At 38.6% G+C, this 20,390-nt stretch overlaps 1 protein-coding gene and 1 pseudogene across 1 annotated transcript in view; one reads left to right on the top strand and one right to left on the bottom strand.

Annotated features, from left to right (window-relative positions):
• The window catches only part of PCDH15 (protocadherin related 15), a 1,256,363-nt gene that overhangs the window by 1,084,401 nt on the left and 151,572 nt on the right, over positions 1-20,390 (bottom strand). The gene's annotated exons all lie outside the window — the stretch shown is intronic.
• On the top strand, positions 1,543-2,321 carry LOC122492651 (annotated as a pseudogene).

Here is a 20,390-nt window from a genome sequence, read left to right as displayed (position 1 = left end):
AGAGAGAATCGCAAGCAGGTTCTGCACTGTTAATATAGAGCCTGACGCAGGGCTTGAACCCATGAACAGTGAGTTCATGACCTGAGCCAACATCAAGAGTCAGACTCTCAGTTGACTGAGCCACCCAGGCGCCACTCTTGCAGGATTTTAAACATACTTTTCCATTGTTTTCTTGCTTATATTGTCTCAGATGAGAGATCTATTGCCATTTTATCTTTAGCTGCTTTACTAAGATTGCTTTTAGGCTTTTATTTTTACCCTTGATTTTGAGGAATTTCAGTATGATATGCCTTGTTTTCTGTGTTTCTTATGTTTGGCATTTGTTGAGTTTCTTGAATCCATTGTTGTATAATTTGCATCAAATTTGGAAATTGTGCGGCCATTATTTCATAAAATATGTTTTCCGTCACTCTTTTTTCAGGTACAATTATACATGACCACTCGATATTATCCTATGACACTTCACTGATGTTTTCTTTATCGTGTCTTTAGTCTTTTACCTCTCTATCACATTTCAGGTAGTTTCCATCATCCTATCTTCAATTCCTCTGGCCTTTTCTTTCACAGTGTTTAATTTTCTTTCGATCTCATCCAAAGTATTCTCCATGTCATAGTTATCATGCTAAAGCTTTACTCTACCACCTTATATACTTCAGATGTAATTATACTGTTTAGTGTCCTTGTCCATAACTTCTATCATATCTATAATCTGTCAATGTCTATTATGTCAATTTCTATTATTTTTTACTATATTATGGTGAGTCACAGAGTCTTTCTTCTTTCTTTTTTTTTAACGTTTATTTACTTTTGAGACAGAGAGAGACAGAGCATGAATGGGGGAGGGTCAGACAGAGAGGGAGACACAGAATCTGAAGCAGGCTCCAGGCTCTGAGCCATCAGCACAGAGCCCGACGCGGGGCTTGAACTCATGAACCGCGAGATCATGACCTGGGCCGAAGTCGGACACTTAACCGACTGAGCCACCCAGGTGCCCCCGCGTCTTTCTTCTTTCAATACCAATATAACATTTCATTTCATGCTGAACATTATGTGTTTTACCTTGCTGAATCATGGATGGCTTCATATTCCTCTAAATGCTCTCCAGCATTATTCTAGAAAGTAGGCACATTACTTGGAACTAGTGTGATTCTTTCTGGAATGGCTTTTTGATTTGTTAGCTGTGTCCAGAGTAGTGCTTAGTCTATGACTACTTTTAACCACAACTAAGATAATATCTTTCTGAATACTAATTATCCCCACTTATTAGAATATCCTTCTGAGTACCCTGACCTATGCAGAATTTTTTTTTTCCCACTCTGGAAACCAGAGTTTTACACTCTGGATAGTTAGAACATAAACTATATTTGGTCCTATGTGGACCCTGAAAAGAATTCCCCTATTCTTGTCAGGTTCTTTACACAGCCTCAGACAGCTTCCTCACATGCCTGCACCAGTCAATATTCAACTTAGGACTTGGAAAGGACTCCAGTCTCTTTCTCAGGTATGGAAGGAGGCAGTCTTCTTTCTGTGCCTGGTGCAGCCATGGCTTGTGGTCCCAAGGAGCATCTGAAGTGTGTAACAGCTTCAAAGCGTTGGATGCTGGATAAACTGACCAGTGTGCTTGTTCCTCAACCATCTACAGGTCCCCATTAGCTGAGAGAATGTCTTCCTCTCATCATTTTCCTAAGGAACAGACTTAAGTATGCCCTAACAGGAGATGAAGTAAAGATCTGATACAGCATTTTATTAAGATTGATGGCAAGGTCTGAGCTGATATAACCCACCTTGCTGGTTTTATGTATGTTAGCAGCATTCAAAGACTGGGAAGAATTTCCATCTGATCTGTAGGACACCAAGGGTTGTTTCTGTTCTTTGGATGACACCTGAGGAGGCCGAGTATAAGTTGTGCAAAGTGAGAGAGATCTTTGTGTGGACAAAAGGAACCCCTCACCTGGTGGTCCATGATGCTGGCACTATCTACTATCCTGATCCCCTCATCAAGGTGAAGGACACCATTCAGATTGATTTGGAGACTGGAAAGATTACTGATTTCATCAGGTCTGACACTGGTAATCTATGTATGGTGACTAGAGGTGCTAACCTGGGAAGAACTGGTGTGATCGGTGCCTGAGAGAGGCACTCTGGTTCTTTGGATATAGTTCACTGCCAATGGCAACAGCTCTGCCACCCAGTTCTCCAACATTTTTGTTATTGGCAAAGGCAACAAGCCATGGATTTCTCTTACGCATGCAAAGGATATCTGCCTCACCATTGCTCAAGAAAGAGACAAGAGACTGGTGGTCAAACAGAGCAGTGGGTAAAATGGTCTCTAGGTGACTTAATAGGAAGCCTTTGTACTTAATTAAAGATAATACAGCACAATAGAAAAAAAATAGAAGACTTGGAGAGGATTCCAAGATTCAGGAGCCTTCTCTTTGGGAAGCTCTTTTCTTTCCAGTCCTCCGTCCTGTGAACTCCAGTTGTCTTAGCCTTCTTAGCCACCTACTTGTGTCTCTGAATGCAGAAGTTGCCAGGCTGCACCTGGGTCACTCGTCAACAGCACAGCGTGGAAAGTGTCTCCAGACCACAACTCAGGGCAGTCGTAGTTATCACCTAATGTTCCCCTTCTCACAGGAATCTCTGCCCTAATCTCCAATGCATGATAAGTGCTGTTTTCCTTATTTTATTTTATTTTATTTTATTTTATTTTATTTTATTTTATTTTATTTTTAGTTTAGTTTAGTTTTTTTTTTTTCATGTAGAAGGGAAGTGTCAGTATCTTTATACTATTCCCCAGGAATATTTCAGTTTTTCAAAGGGATTTTCATGGTTTTCCTGTTGGGAGTGCAATGTAAAACATTTCATCTTTCCATGGAACCTTCAGTAAAATAATCAGTAACTAACTGTTGAAAGTAAATGCATTTTGACAAGGTACAGAGACTCTTTGTCTTTCTTCAATAAGTAGGGAGTAAATACAAATTTCAAGTGGGCAATAACTTTGCCTTATCTGCATATCCCCGGGATCTACAACTGTGTCTTCACATTGTAGGCACTTAATACATGATTGCTAAATAATGTTAAGATACTGGCTAGGAACTAAATACCCCATGCAGCTATACAAACTTTTCATTCAAGATTTCTAAATAGAATGGGCCACTAAGTTCTCCAATTTAGACTAAGAAATGTTAAAGACCCCCATGCCTACATTTGGTATAACTGTCAAGTTGATAAAAATCCCCTTCTCCCGTCCCCCAACACTGCTAATTCTTGACGTCACTAACTCCCCGTGTTGCTCAACAGTGAAAATCAATAGGGAGAACTTCACAGGTCTTGTTGAGAAGCCACTTTAGTTTCAGGCTTTTAGAATCATTCTGACAACTACTGCTCATAGGACTTTGGGAGTAGAAAAACCTACGTTTGTTTTAAGCTGTTTAGGTAGAGTACTTCAACATATATCAGTCACAAAATTTCCTGAACCTGCTCATCCTAAATCACAATATTGTCACTTTTCACATGTGTTTGATGTGAGTTATAAAAATACTTATACATTTCTACCTAGTAACGACAGTCCTTGGAATTCTTTTAACAGGGCAAGGTGAGGCAGTATCATAGAATCCATAATAACACAATAAATTAAAACGAGAAAATGTATGACAGGGTACTATTTCATTATACAATTATAATTGTGACCACTTTGAAACCACATGGAAGAAGGCTATGATTAATAAATTAAGTAAAATGTATAGACCACAAAAACAAATTTATGATGCTATGTTAAAAGGTATGTGCACACGAATAAAAATTAGAAAGGAGTATGAAATAATGAAAACATGTGATTTGTTAAGGTGGATCAATGGCAAACAATTCTTTATACAAAATACAAATTTAGAGGAAGGGTTGCTTTAAAGGATGTTTGCCCCTCAAATATATATATATTTTTTTAATTTTTTTTAAATTTTTTTTCAACGTTTTTTATTTTATTTTTGGGACAGAGAGAGACAGAGCATGAACGGGGGAGGGGCAGAGAGAGAGGGAGACCCAGAATCGGAAACAGGCTCCAGGCTCCGAGCCATCAGCCCAGAGCCCGACGCGGGGCTCGAACTCACGGACCGCGAGATCGTGACCTGGCTGAAGTCGGACGCTTAACCGACTGCGCCACCCAGGCGCCCCTCAAATATATATTTTAAACCTAGGTTTCACTTGGGTCACATTTGCAGATAAGAAAAATCAGTTTTCATTCTTTCAAACCTTTCTCATATGCTTGATGTATGAAATTAAATATTACCTTTTTTCTGGGCTATGTGAAACTGTCTGCACCTGTAACCCAAGGTGTGCTTAATTTGCATCTGCGCTTGTGACGTAAGAGCACTCATAATCCGTTACTATTTTGTATAGTTGGTTTTGGGGCTTTGAAACCCTTCTTTTACGCCCCTATTTCTGCATCCTCTCTCATCAAGTATACTGACAGTAGAGTTAGCACTGCTAAGTGAAAGTGCAGAAAACAAGGGTGACTGGCCCAGCCTGCCCACTGCTCACACGAGCCGATGGCTGAAGTGACAGAATTGGGACTAACTTAAGTGAAATGTGTGCCTTGTCTTCGGTGAAGGAAGGGTAAGTCTTCCTGACATTGTGACCGTTACAATTGTCTAAGGGAGTATCTTTAGGTTGTCAAGCTTGATCTTCAAATAGAAGCACACTCTATGGATAAGCAGAAGGGCTGGAGCAGATGTGTGTACACACACACACACACACACACACACACACACACACAGAAACATTCTGGCTTGTGGGATACACATACACACATCACAGGTATTTCTAAGAGTGAAATAAATACCCCTAATGACTGAATTAGCATCTCTACAAATCTCTAAGACTCTAAGATGTTAATGAGTTCCCAAATGATAACATTACGAGCTAAATATGCCACTTTTGCACGCATCTTCTAAATCAGAAAATAAAGCAAACAGACCAAATGATCATGTACTGGGAAAACTCCTAAGTTACACACACATGTAACAAAGGGGCAATGGCATAGCCTAGAGGTGAAAACAAATCTCTTTCCAATAAAATCACACGTATTCATTGCACAGTCTTTGGTAAAACTCAGTGAACACAGTCCAGGTAAAGAATTAGTGCACACTCGACCACAGGATCCTGAACGCGGAAAATTCCATTTATACTGATCCTTTCTGCCTGTAAAATCTGTAAATATCTTCCTGTGAAATATGCTACATATACATGTAGCACATGTGTACACGTATGTGCATACATGTTTATATACGCACATACACATATCCCGCAAGACTTTGTACTCAAACAGTGCATATCCCCATGCACCCTGTTTCTTTCATATCATTGAAACACCCTGGCCTTCCATTCCTAATGAAATGCTTTTTTTGAAGTCAGTGATATAAATATACATTTCCATCAGAATCCGTCAGAGTTGTAAGCGGGCGGCTAAGTTCAGAGCTCTAGGCAGTCACCAAGGACATGCCCTTTAATGTAATCCTGCCTTCACCATGGACTGCGGTATCCTGGGAATACTGAACTTAATGCTGTACTCTGAATACATATGCAAAATAAACACGAAGTTGAGGAACCTTTTCATGCATGTTTATTGGTTTTCAGGTCAAGGCTAATTCTTGTTTATAGTGGGTTAAGGGTTGATGAAGTTACATCACACAAATAGAGGTATGTGGTGGCACAGAACGGCTAAGTGGGGTCTCAGGCCGGACTTCACAAAGCAAGCAGACCGTGAATCTCCTTCACTGCTAGCGTTTCTTTTGAAACGCCCTAAAAACGACTAATTCCATCAACAAATAGCTTTTCTATAAAATTTGTTAAATGTTTGGGGCGCTTGGGTGGCTCAGTCGGTTAAGCGTCCAACTTCGGCTCAGGTCACGATCCTGTGGTTTGTGAGTTTGAGCCCCGTGTGGGGCTCTGTGTTGAGAGCTCAGAGCCTGGAGCCTGCTTTGGATTCTATGTCTCCCTCTCTCTCTGACCCTCCCCTGTTCATGCTCTGTCTCAAAAAAAAAAAAAACCATTATATATTTTTTTAATTTGTTAAATGTTTGCTTATTTTTAAAATTTTAAAAGAGAGAGACAGAGTGCGAGCAGGGGAGGGGCAGAGAGAGAGAGAGAGACAGAATCCGAAGCAGGCTTCAGCCTCCGAGCCGTTAGCACAGAGCCCGATGTGAGGCTCGAACTCACAAACCATGAGAAAATGACCTGAGCCCAAGTCGGACACTTAACCAACTGAACCACCCACGTGCCCCCATCAACAAATATTTTGAGCACCCATTACAAGCTGAGCATTTTGGGGGGGGCATAAAACAATGAGGTTTTTGTGTGTCAAAATCAAGAATGTCTCCAGTATATTATCCTTGGATCTATTTACTTATTTCTCAGCAAGTAAATGCAAAGGGGGTGCTGTTATTTCATACGCTGATCATTTGGGAACTGCTTTTCCTCTAGGATTTTTTAAGAATTAATGTAGTTATTGGGGCGCCTGGGTGGCTCAGTCGGTTAAGCGGCCGACTTCGGCTCAGGTCGTGATCTCGCGGTCTGTGAGTTCGAGCCCCGCGTCGGGCTCTGTGCTGACAGCTCAGAGCCTGGAGCCTGTTTCAGATTCTGTGTCTCCCTCTCTCTGACCCTCCCCTGTTCATGCTCTGTCTCTCTCTGTCTCAAAAATAAATAAACGTTAAAAAAAATTAAAAAAAAAAGAATTAATGTAGTTACGAGGTACGTATATGCAAGGAATTCTAGGCTCATTCCCTGAGAGCTGTGTGATTTGGACAGGTGAATTCAATCTTCTATTTCAATTATTTGTTATAGAAGTCTTTCATAGAGATGCTGATTATATCCCTGTATCTATCTATACATAAATATGCATTTTATATTGGTAGATATGTGTTTATATATACAAGTGTACATAACAAGCACTTAATAGAGCATAGTTACTATATTTTCTTATTGTTATTAGGATACAGTTGGGTCTTAGATGGGTGAAGTAGCTGTGAAAAGGATGGGTGGTAAGTGTTTCACAGATGCCACGAAGGGAGGGATGGGGCCACATGGCTCTAGACAACATAGACTTGGTGGGTGGAGGCATGGCAAGTGATCATGTACAAGAAGGCATCCTAGAGGAGGTGACTTAAGAGATGAACATTAAAGATAACAAAAGTGGAGTGCCTGGGTGGTTCAGTTGGGTAAGCATCCAATTTCGGCTCAGGTCGTGATGTCACAGTTTGTGAGTTCGAGCCCTGAATTGGGCTCTGTGCTGTCAGTGCAGAGCCTGCTTTGAATCCTCTGTCCCTCTCCCTTTACCCCTCCCCAAATCATTCTTTCTCTTTCAAAAATAAATGGATCTTTAAAAAACATTTAAATATAACTACAAGTTAGTAAGGAAAATGGAGAGGAGAGAGAGAAAGGGGAAGACAACCTTAGAAAAAAAGGGTCAAGAAGATAAAACTCTTCTGCACTGCAAAGGAAACAATCAACAAAACTAAAAGGCAACCAACGGAATGGGAAAAGATATTTGCAAATGACATATCAGACAAAAGGGCTGGTATCCAAAATCTATAAAGAACTCACCAAACTCCACACCTGAAAAACAAATAATCCAGTGAAGGAATGGGCAGAAGACATGAATAGACACTTCTCTAAAGAAGACATCTGGATGGCCAACAGGCACATGAAAAGATCCTCAATGTCACTCCTCATTAGGGAAATACAAATCAAAACCACACTCAGATATCACCTCACGCCAGTCAGAGTGGCTCAAATGAACAAATCAGGAGACTATAGATGCTGGAAAGGATGTGGAGAAACGCGAACCCTCCTGCACTGTTGGTGGGAATGCAAACTGGTGCAGCGACTCTGGAAAACAGTGTGGAGGTTCCTCAAAAAATTAAAAATATATCTACCCTATGACCCAGCAATAGCACTGCAAGGAATTTACCCAAGGGATACAGGAGTGCTGATGCATAGAGGTATTTGTACCCAATGTTTATAGCAGCACTTTCAACAATAGCCACATTATGGAAAGAGCCTAAATGTTCATCAACTGACCAATGGATAAAGAAATTGTGGTTTATATACACAATGGAATACTACTTGGCAACGAGAAAGAATGAAATCTCGCCTTTTGTAGCAATGGAGAGAACTGGAGAGCAATGTAGGAACTGGGTGTTATGCTAAGTGAATTAAGTCATATGGAGAAAGGCAGATACCGTATGTTTTTTCTCTTATGTGGATACTGAGAAACTTAACAGAAGACCATGGCAGAGGGGAAGGGGAAACAATGTTACAGAGAGGGAAGGAGGCAAAGCATAAGAGACTCTTAAAAACTGAGAGCAAACTGAGGGTTGATGGGGGGTGGGAGGGAGGAGAGGGTGGGTGATGGGTACTGAGGAGGGCACCTGTTGGGACGAGCACTGGATGTTGTATGGAAAGCAATTTGACAATGAATTTCATATTAAAAAAAAAAAGAAAAAGAAAAAAGGGGCAAGAACCCTGTGGCCAAGTCTCTTGCTTATGTGAGATGTGGTCTATTGTGTATGCAGGGAAATTGACCTGAAAGTTTGAAATGGCTGGAAAAACCCTGTGCAGAGTATTTAATGGAAAATGTACAGGAAAAGTAAGGATACATCATGGATTATTTGAGGATTTAAATAACTTGGGAATTAGCATACTAGGGATCCCTAAGTTACTGAATTTGGTCATGTTGTCAGTTCCAGGTTTTAGAATCCAAGTTTTCTGGAATGACACTGTCTTGAAGTGAAATGTCATGATAATTCCGTACCCCCAGAATCATTCCTTTCTCCCCTAACTGTATCAGGGAGTGCCTACAGTGTGCAAAACCACGAATTTACTCTGAGTTCAGCAGTCTCCTAGCCCAGTCATTCGTTATCTTTTGAGATTCTGAGAACACTGTGTCAAGGTTTTACTAAATCACCAATATTGATAATTTGAGAAATTAGAATAAAACTATGAGAAGGCTAGAAAATGGAAAAATATTCATTACTTTCAAAGAAGGAAACCCAAATATCAGATGTAGTCTAAAAATCAATCCCAATATTGGTTCTACAGCTTTTTGTTTAAGGGACAGGAATAGACTGTCTGGAAAGATACACATTTAAAACTTGCACAGCTCCATTAAAAACAAGTTACTACACACTGAACTCATTTATTTCTTAGGGTGAAGAGATTAGGAGATGATGAGAGTCCAGTGGCCCTTATGTATGTGATATTCATCATGGTGTATTTATCACAAAGGAAATTTTCTAAATTCTTACAGAAACATGATAACTATACAGACACAAGTTGGCTAATATCAGGACATTTGGACCAATAATTTTCAGAAGGACAGTGTGTCAAAGTATCTACAATATATGCAATTTCAATCTGCAGGAAATCTTTCATGGCCATTCCCTACATGCGTCTTCTTAGCCTAATTCTTCCTAACTTTTATTACCTATGACCAGAATTACAGTGTAGACTGTATATTAAGTATATAAGTCAATGTAGTTTGCTAAATTATTTGTTAGAAAACCTAAAGCATCAAATGACAAAATCAGGATCCAACCAAATGTGCGAGGATGAAACTATAGGCTGATACTAAGAAAAGTGTAGTGTAGACAAATATACCACCCCACACTCAGCTCAAATGAATCGACTCAGCATGAGGGGACCCAAGATTAGCAGGTATGCCAATGCAGTGTGCGTGGGGACTCAAGGTGAGACTGTCCTAACAGTCAGTGAGTTGACTATGCATATAATGCAAATCGTGCATGCTGAACACTGTTGAGAATAAGGGTAGAGATATTTTACGACAACAATTTTTACAGCAGTTATAGTAACGCTTAACACTTACATATGTGCTGTAGCAAAATTAACCCATTTAATCTTCACAGAAACAACTTTATGAGGTAAAAGTATTAGCATTATCCCCACTTTACAGGTGAGAAAATAGGTACAGTGAGATTAAATTAGGCCCAAGTCACATGGCTTATAAGCAACAGAGCAATTTGACCCCAATGTTACTGTTCCCTTTTTTCTTTTTTAATGTTTGTTTATTTTTGAGAGAGAGAGAGAGAGCCAGAGAGAGCGAGAATGAGCGTGGGAGGGACAGAGAGAGAGGGAGGCACAGGTTTTGAAGGAGGCGCCAGGCTCTGAGTTGTCAACACAGAGCCCGATGTGGGACTCGAACCCAACAACTGTAAGATCATGGCCTGAGCCAGTCAACAGCTTAGCCACCTTAACCACCCAGATGCCCCCAAAGTTTCTATTCTTTTGCAGAACCTCACATTTCTATAAGGTAAAAGGAACACTCGGGAATGACTTCTACAGTAATAACAACCATACATGAGGAATTGATACTTGAAATGGAAACACAGCTTGTAGAAGAAATTACTGAAGGACACATAACTGACTTCAAACCCTGAAAAGCTCTCTTGGGAAAGAGGCTGGACTTCTTTCTATGGTTCCAAGGAAGACTAGGAAATAAAGAAAGGCATATTTTTAACACAAGTTAAGAAAAAGACGTTATCATGTAATAACTATCTAAGGTGGACTTTGGTTAATAGTAAATAAAATTGCAGAATTACAGAGTTCAAGGGATGAAGCATAAGATAAATCCATCTTAAGTAGTAGTGACAATATTTTGTACTACATTTAATGTTTGCGAACATCTGAAACTGCCCTTCATACCCTCTAAATGGCAATGACTGCTGCCCATCCTTCACAGATCTGAAACCTGAACACCAACAAGCAATCCATCTCAAAAGGGGGACTGCCGTGCTCAAAAAAGCCAGTCGCGATGCTCTGAGTGTAACATTGGCATGTATCCACATCTTCAGCTAATGAAAATAAGGAATCTATGTTCTTTTTTCTTTTGAACAGATTATCAGGCAGAACATTCCTTATTTATATTTCCTATCTTATGCTATCAAGTTAGCATGATTTCCCCCAAACAAACAAAAACTTCTTACGTAGTCTCTGTATTTTCCTCTCTCCTTCAGTCTTCTGTGTTTAGTAACATATTTAGGTTCCCTATTTTGTTGTAAATATCTGGATAATTAACTATCCACCTTCCATTTTTAACCATGATTTTGACATAGGCATTAACAAATACACAAGTTAGTCTCATTAGGTCTGTTACATTCTGAGTAATTTCTTATGTACAATTATCTTTTTGTTTATGTTAGTCTTTCTTTTAATTTAAATTCTAGTTAGTTAGCATACACTGTAGTATTTGTTTCAGAAGTAGAACCCAGTAATTCATCACTCACATACAACACCCAGTGCTCATCCCAACAAGAGCCCTCCTTAATGCCCATCACCCATCTAGCCCACACCCCCACCTACCTCCCCTCCAACAACCCCCAGTTTATTTTCTGTATTTAAGAGTCTCTTATGGTTTGTTTCCCCTCTCTGTTTTTATATTATTTTTCCTTCCCTTCTCCTATGTTCATCTGTTTTGTTTTTTTAGATTCCACTTATGAGTGAAATCGTATAGTATTTGTCTTTCTCTGACTGTTTTATCTCGCTTAGTACAATACATTCAAACAGGTGTTGTGGCCATTCTGGAGAATGGCATGGAGGCTCCTGAAAACACTAAAAATAGAACTAGCCTATCATCTGTTAGCCTTTTCTATTGAATTTACTTAAATACACCATAAATTACTATTTTTACTCTAGCAGCATTATTTAATAAGCAATTTATATAATTTGTGTGTATCAATATTCTACTATGGCATGCCATCACATCCTTAAATTTGCTTTTTCAGAGTAAGGAGACAGTAAATTCAAATAAATGAAAATCTACCTGATCGCTCATAGAAACAAAGTGAGCTCTCTTCAAATATGAAATGAAACAAATTATCCTTTATTATAATGCAAATCCAGTTGGCCGTCTTGAAACCATGTTTCTGTCCATCCAGAAGCCTTGAAGAAAACTGTATCTGCAATCACAGGTCTCTTCATTGGGGAACATAAAGAGGATTTATATAGAGTATTAAACGAAAACTTCCGACAAATCCTCTTTAGGTGAGTTTCTTCCTCCCAAAGTTTTCCACTCTTAACAAGAACAAGAGTCTCCAATTCCCCCCACTGCTATTGATGCAGTCTCTTTATGGGCATGTTTTTCAGTAATAAAAATTATTTTCTCTCTGCCTATACCACTCACCTACACTTTTGATGAATATATATCTCTATCCCCAATCACCTTGCTCACCACCCCACTGCTTGGAAAATTCTGGTGGACAAAGTTCTTTATCCTGCAAGCCTCTATAGAGAGGTATATGCAAGCTACTATTAGGAATTCAGCTATTTTTATATCCTGAAAACAGCTATGACATTCCTACTGTTCACCACACACAAATTGGTATCTGCCAAACCATACTGATTAAAGTTTCTAAGAGGTAGGGCTCATTCTATAACAAGCCTAAAGATCAAGAGCATTCACAACTAAAAAATATGAAACCACTTTTATAAAAAAGTTCTCTTTTGGAAATCTTGTCTAACTATAAGACATATTTCTTTTGTCAATAAATCTCTTCTCTTTCCAGAGAATCATGGGAAATAATATCGTGATTAGCTACCAAATTTTAGAGTTTGCTTGTTTTTTTGTTTTTTACAGTTTTTCACTTTGCTCAACACTTTTGATTCATGGATGATCTTCTCCTTCCCCTACCCTGTTAAAACACACACACACACACACACACACACACACACACACACACACACCCTAAACACACAGCATAGGCATGAAGAAGGCATGTTTCAATAAAGAGCCACAAAATCATAATCATCTTGAACAATACTGTGATTCTCATATACTCAAGATTATTGCTCAAACAATAGAGGCATTTACAGATACAATCCTAGGGTTAAGAAACTACAGAGAGACTGAACAATATATTTTTAAAAATTCTAATTAAGCCAGATGTTAACAGGCAGTATAACTCCAAAGCAATACAACTTCAAAAAGAGACAAAGACTATTTGTAGCAAACCTGTGGATCAAACAAACCACTGAAACATTTTTCATGTGGGATAAACCTTGAAGAATGAATGCTACCTATACAGGTAGGAATCAGAGGAAATACATTTCAGAAGAGAGAAACATAGTTTATCAATTATATTCTGATAATGATGGGTATTCAGAGTGTCATTTGAAAAAATATATGTGATTTCCTAGTGCTTTGGTAAGATCCTAAAAAGATAATGATGGACACATGTGAGCCGGGTCCCAAAGTACAAAGATGGGTATGAAAAAGAATTTGAGCTCTAAGAAAATTCATAAATAATCCATTTTCTTAAAATTGTATTCGGTAATAACCTACAGTTATCTGCATGAATTTTGCATACAGCAATTATTTGATAATCAGGAGTAAATTGTGTCTTTTTGGTCATGCAACAGATTTAGCTGATCAAATCAACTTTGCTGTTTCTTTGCCCCTTAAAATCTAAGCATAACACTAGTAATATCTAACAGGTATTAATAATTCTGTGTTAAATATTGGCATTTATTATTGAGCTCAATCTTTCCAAAGTTCCTGCAGCTAAATTTCATTATCCCCATTTTATGGACACAGAAACAGAGACTCCCAACAGCTTGAGTAATCTGGCCCCAAGTCACAGAGCTACCACGTTAGTAGAGTCAAGTTACAATAGCCAGTCTGATTTTACAACTCATCTTCTGAATAATAAAGCTATAAATTATGCTCTCCTGACCATGCCATAGATTAAAAAAAATGTGACTGTAAAGACCCCATTTAAATATGTGCTAAAACCAATTTAAATATTTTAAATATTAACACTTTATTAATGTATCAAATCTTGTTTTATTATCACAACTGTTACCTAAGGTAGATAGATCTCACCTTGGAATAATCAGACAAGAATAAAAGTATCATCAGTCTGTTCTTATGTTGATCTGTTGTTTCTGAACTTGATAAATTCAGTTTCTATCCCTGAAGTTATCTAAAGAGCCTGAATTTATTGGTTTTTGTTTTTTTTTTTTAAGTTTATTAACAGAGAGAGAGAGAGAGAGAGAGAGACAATGAATGAGCAGGGAAGGGACAGAGGCGGGGGGTGGGGGACAGAGAACCCCAAGCAGGCTCCGTGCTGTCAGCACAGAGCCTGACGCAGGGCTCAAACTCATGAACTGTAAGATCAAGCAAGACCTGAGCTGAAATCAAGGGTTTAGATGCTCAACCAACGGAGCCACCCAGGTGCCCCAAACTTGAAATTATTGCTAATTTCATTAAGTTCTATTATAACCTCTGCAGTTCATGTTAATATAATTCTTAGTTATAATGTAATTGGAGGGAAAGACTGCTAATGCTGGCTGGTGCTGAGTATCTGGGCTGATCCCAGATAGGAAAATAATATGTATATCAGTTTGGTCAAATCCCTTTGGGGGGCCAGTTTGGCTACAGATTATGAAAAAGGTTTGTCTCCCCTCTACACATCTCGATAACCCTCCACCTTCTCCCCATGCCCTAAAGAAAGGGAGAGAATAAAATCTATAAAAGGGTTCCAAGGTACTCCACATAAGAAAGTAGCAGAAATGCCATATACTCAAGGGTTCCTGGAAGTCCAGGAGTGAGGAAGTAGGAAGAAGGTGCCTAGAAAGTGAGAGAAGAAAACCCATAAGGGGGTTAAAAGTGGAGCCCTGGGGATGTGTCCATAGCCAGTTGCTATAGAGGGGGTTTTACCAACAATGCAGTGCCTAGAAACCAGATTGAACCACATAAAGTTGCAGACATTACATTATATTTTGACGTATTAAACTAGCCATTTCAGGATCTCAGTCAGTTAAGCATCTGACTTCGGCTCAGGTCACGATCTCATGGTTCCTGGGTTCAAGCCCTGCACAGGGCTCTGTGCTGACAGCTCAGAGCCTGGAGCCTGCTTCAGACTCTGGGTCTCCCTCTCTCTCTGTCCCTTCCCTGCTCTCTCACTCTCTCTCTCTCTCTCTCTCAAAAATAAATAATATTAAACAAAATAGCAATTTCATATGACTTAATAAATTGATGTTTAAGATTAGATTTGTTATAATTAATCACATACCTTTAGTAAATTATAGCATCTATATACAATTTGCAAAGCTTAATGACCTTTTCAGAAATTGAAAGGAGGTAGGGGCTTCCGATAAATGGGGCTAGAAGCTTGATATACAGGTAAATATATGTGTGCACACATATACGTTTATGTATATACTTAGCATGTAGTGACTCACACATAGAGATAGTATAGTTTTTAAAAAAATAATACAGTAGACATGCATTTATCATCTCAGCTTAAAAACCACAAAGTGCCAGGGTACCTGGGTGGCTCAGTTGATTAAGCGTCCGACTTTGGCTCAGGTCATGATCTCACAGCTCGTGAGTTCAAGCCCTGCATCGGGCTCTGTGCTGACTGCTCAGAGCCTGGAGCCTGCTTCGGATGCTGTGTCTCCCTCTCTCTCTGCCCCTCCCCTGCTCGTGCTCTGTCTCTCTCTGTCTCAAAAATAAATAAAAACATTAACAAAAAATTTTTTTAAAAACGCACAAGGTGCCTTATCTGAATATGAATTAAAGGTTGACTCTAGATGGTGGCACTCCTTAGGAGTGTCTGATTTAAAATAACATAAGGCAAATTTCAATCTGCGGTTTGCGGTAGAGACCTATTTTTAAAATCCTCTATGGAATTTCTCTTCCTCCTCAGTTTGACAGGGAGAAAAAGATTTGGAAGAAAAGCTTTTTGTCTCAACGTTCACACCTGATGCTCTATATGTTCTTTTTAAAGGCGTGCAGCCTTGGAAAAACGTGTTTGCTGAGCCCTGGCTGAAGTCGGGCACCCAGTGGCAGCACAGGGGGGCGGCTTTGCCCTCGAGGACTCAAGGGGATTGCGCTGTCGCTTTCTGCCAAGTCAGATAAATAAAAAGGAAAAACGAGGTATGTAGGTACCGCACAAGGGCAAACTATGGCAATGAATTCATCAGGCATCTATTATGGAGAAAATAAATTTGAAATACGCTTTGAAAAGAATAGTTTCAGAGGGAAAATATGAGAGGTGATATATTATTTATATCTGGTTTTGTACTTCTCTTTCTCCATTGAATTTCTCACTAGATAAAACTCAGAAAATTCAAAATAAATCTGGATTTGAATCAGTTCGTATGAGAGATTCAGTGTTCCCATATGACTGTTTGGGTAATAAAGCAATATATTAGCCGATATAAAATTGGCTCACTTTATTAATTCACACTAGGTAATTTTTAGGCACATGGATGAGTTATCTTAATTGATCTTCCAACAATCATGTGAGAAAAGTACTATGATTATGTTTGTTATATAGGTAAGGACACAACACCAAAAACACTTAGACCAGTCAGTCAAATGGATAAGAGGTCGAGTTGGGATTGTGTCCTGAGCAGCTGAGCTCCAGAGGCTTCATTATAACCACTACTTTCTAGCATCTTGCTGTAAACTGTGGTGTATCTTTCTAGTGTATAATACATTAGATTTTTCGGATACATATAGATGTTAAATTCAAACAGTAAAATTTATCATCCTTAGAACTACAAAGCAACAGGCCATCATCTCCCTGGAAGCATTTATATCTCAAAGGGACTATTTTACATATATATGTACGTGTACATGTGTATATGTGTTCATAGTGTGCATGCGTGTACAGAGATATCATGTATATTAATGTGTACATTTACATATAAAGGAAAACTATACACATAAACCCTTTACATAAAGGGTAAAGGCAGTAAGCAACTAATTTCAATATCCTCAAAACATTTTACAGCCCTCCCCGAAATGTAGAATCTGTCTGAAAATTAGTCATGACGGTATTTGTTTGCTTGCAAAGAGATCTTGTTCGTTTTCAGAATCTGTCTACTGATGACCTGGGCTTGATTATATAGCTAACTTCATATCAGCTACATACTAATCCATAGTTTTCAATAGTTGTGAAAAATTATTTTTCACTATTGTCCTTCGCCCACATTTATGTGTGATTTGGAAGTTTATAGAAATATTCAATGTGCCATTAAAGATTTGAAAGAGGGGCGCCTGGGTGGTGCAGTCGGTTAAGCGTCCGACTTCAGCCAGGTCATGATCTCGCGGTCCGTGAGTTCGAGCCCTGCATCAGGCTCTGGGCTGATGGCTCAGAGCCTGGAGCCTGTTTCCGATTCTGTGTCTCCCTCTCTCTCTGCCCCTCGCCCGTTCATGCTCTGTCTCTCTCTGTCCCAAAAATAAATAAACGTTGAAAAAAAAAAGATTTGAAAGAATTTAAAGTATGGGAATATTCAAAACATGTGAGGAAACATGTCACGGGCACGTCGCCTGTCTTGTGTGTCCTCAGCTCACTTCCCATGTGACTTGTCCCAGAACCCTGATCTCTATGTGGTGTCCAGAGGTGTTGGGAGAGGCAGGCACTACATCTAGGATAAGATGGTAAATGACGCTCGTCAGTATGGGCAGTTCTGCTGACAGGGACTGTCCACCGCGGGCATGTGATCTCAGGCCGATCAGAGAGCATCTGGGGCTTGACTGAAAACTGGGTCATATGCAGTCTCTCTCGATCCTGTACTTGAAAATGTGCTGTGCGTATATCACTTCTACAGCTTGCACTACATGGAGGAAGCCAGCCTGAAGTCAATGTGGGTTGTCAGAAAAGGGCTAAGCAAGAACATCACAGAGAATGAGAGACCCCACATCAAGCAGTCTCTCATATCTACCCAAATTCTCGATCTTCACATTATTAATATGCTTCTCCTATTGTTTAAACCTGTTTGGTGGGGCTTATATTATTTGCAACCCAAACCGTCATGAATGTTAAAAGAAACATTAAGAATATTGAAGATCTATATTTCGGAGGATTCAGGAATGAAGTTGCCTTCATTGAAATATCAGTATTCATGTTCAGTGCAAAAAATATTAGCAATGCATTTATTTTTTTTTAATTTTTCCAGCTTGAGATATAATTGACATACAACACTGTGTAAGCCTAAGGTGTACAATATGATCATTCGATGTACGTAATCAAAATAATTACCATTATAAGGTTGTCAACAATGCATTTTATTTTATATTATTTTAAAGTTTATTTTTCAGAAAGAGAGAGAGAAAGAAGGATCAGAGGAGGGACACAGAGAGACAGAGAGAGAGAATCCTGAGCAGACTCCGCACTGTCAGTGCAGAGCCCAACATGGGGCTCCAAGTCAGGAACTGTGAGATGATGACCTGAGCCAAAATCAAGAGCCAGAGGCTTAACTGACTGAGCCCCCTGCCAAGTGTTCCCCAACAATGCATTTTAATGGGCCAGTTTAAGGTTGTTAATATCCAAGAATTTCAGCCTTGAAATAATATTTAAAATGAAGCACACGTTAACCAAAAAAAAAAAAACAACAACAAAAAAAAAAACAAACAAAAAACTTAAAAGACTGTCCCTTATACACAAAACACTGTGCTAGAATGGCAAAATGGACATGCAGATAACTAAAACACAAAACCTCTAATTCACTCAATCATATAATCTCCTTAGCTATAAATGAGTATTTCGACCCTTCATTGGCTTCCCTCACAGACATGTCAACTCTCAAGCTTGGCCTTCCTTCTTCCCCATCTTCTTTTCTTCCAGGATTCAAAAACATCCATTGAGCAACTACTCTTTGTGAAAGAATACACTATTTACTGAGAAAGCTGAAATGAATAAGCTCATTAATTGGTATGAAAGAAAGACAACAATCAAGAATTAGATCAAGTGTCTGGTCTTGAAAAAAAATACACAAGTAAACATAGAATGAGTTAATATTTGTAAGGCTTTGGTTTTGTTTTCTTTTTTGCTTAAAAGAAAATAAAATTTCCCCCATATAAAAAAATACCTTTTTAAAATTAATGGCAATCCAAGCAGCAATTACCAAAACTTTCAAAAAAACCAGGCTTCAGGGGCGCCTGGGTGGCGCAGTCGGTTAAGCGTCCGACTTCAGCCAGGTCACGATCTCGCGGTCCGGGAGTTCGAGCCCCGCGTCAGGCTCTGGGCTGATGGCTCAGAGCCTGGAGCCTGTTTCCGATTCTGTGTCTCCCTCTCTCTCTGCCCCTCCCCCGTTCATGCTCTGTCTCTCTCTGTCCCAAAAATAAATAAACGTTGAAAAAAAAAATTAAAAAAAAACAAAAAACAAAAAAAACCCAGGCTTCAAATCATTAAGATTATATCATACATACCAATTTTATTGTTATGAGGTTTTGTTGTTATAATTTATTAACAAAATAATGCAGGTCGGAAGCTACTAATACAGTTGAAGGAAAAGATTAAACAATATACCCGAAATATCTAAAAATTAAACTCTTCAAAATATATAAACTAGAATTAATTGCAGTTGGAAAGCAAAAACACATGAAAGAAAAATGTACTTCAATACAATGAAATTTTAAAATTCAATTTGAATATGGTCATGAAGTTTCAAATTTATATAATAAATGCCTTATTTTAATAGAGCAATCTAACTTGTTCTGAAAATAAAATTTCCATCCACACTTTAACTTCTGCAAAACCAGAATAAGGAGATAACTCATTTGTGATTAGATTGTCACAAAGAAACAGATTTTAGAAATTCACACATGCTAGGACACTTGATTATCTTGTTAAGATAATGAATATCAAGAAACCTACCTACTGGTAGGCAATTGTTTGTGTGACAGCACAGCGGATGGAATCAGAAATATCACAGTGACCCACTGGACTGACACATGGGTCCGATGACCCATGGGTATACCCAGCATGCGTAAGGATGGACGAGAATTTGTGATGTTTTGTAAGTAGTCTAAGCACTAAATAAATATTCTCAAAAACTGAGAACAGAAATTCACTTGATAATTGATAATGTACATTTAATGACTGATAATGTAAATCTACTGTTTACAGGGCCTTTATGTTTTATAAGACTGACCAGGGCAGTCCCTAGACATTTTGTTTCACAGCACTCTTTTTTTAAAGAGCTGCTTTTTTTTTTTTTAACAAAAAATCCCTAGTATCATTTACAATTGCTTATATTATTTTTTGATTTGGGGGAAAAAAAAGATTCCATAAAATACGGTAAAACTCTCCCAAAACCCAATTCTGAATGATTTCTAACACTGTACAATTAGACATATTTTTCAGAGCATATGGTGCTTCTTAGTAAATTTGTCTAACAGTCATTTGCATTTATTTTAGATTCATTATGTTTCCTTGGAGAAGTTATATCCATGCAACTGCAACAGTAAGTAAGTAAACAAACATATATGAGTAAAATACTTTATGAAATATTTTGTTAACACAACACAGAGACATAGACCATAGGTTTTGAAATTTTCTTTTTTTTAAAATTCTTGCCAAAACCCTTAC

This window comes from Prionailurus bengalensis, chromosome D2 (assembly GCF_016509475.1).
Source record: "Prionailurus bengalensis isolate Pbe53 chromosome D2, Fcat_Pben_1.1_paternal_pri, whole genome shotgun sequence".
Lineage (NCBI taxonomy): Eukaryota > Metazoa > Chordata > Mammalia > Carnivora > Felidae > Prionailurus > Prionailurus bengalensis.
This window is presented reverse-complemented; position numbering and strand designations above follow the sequence as displayed.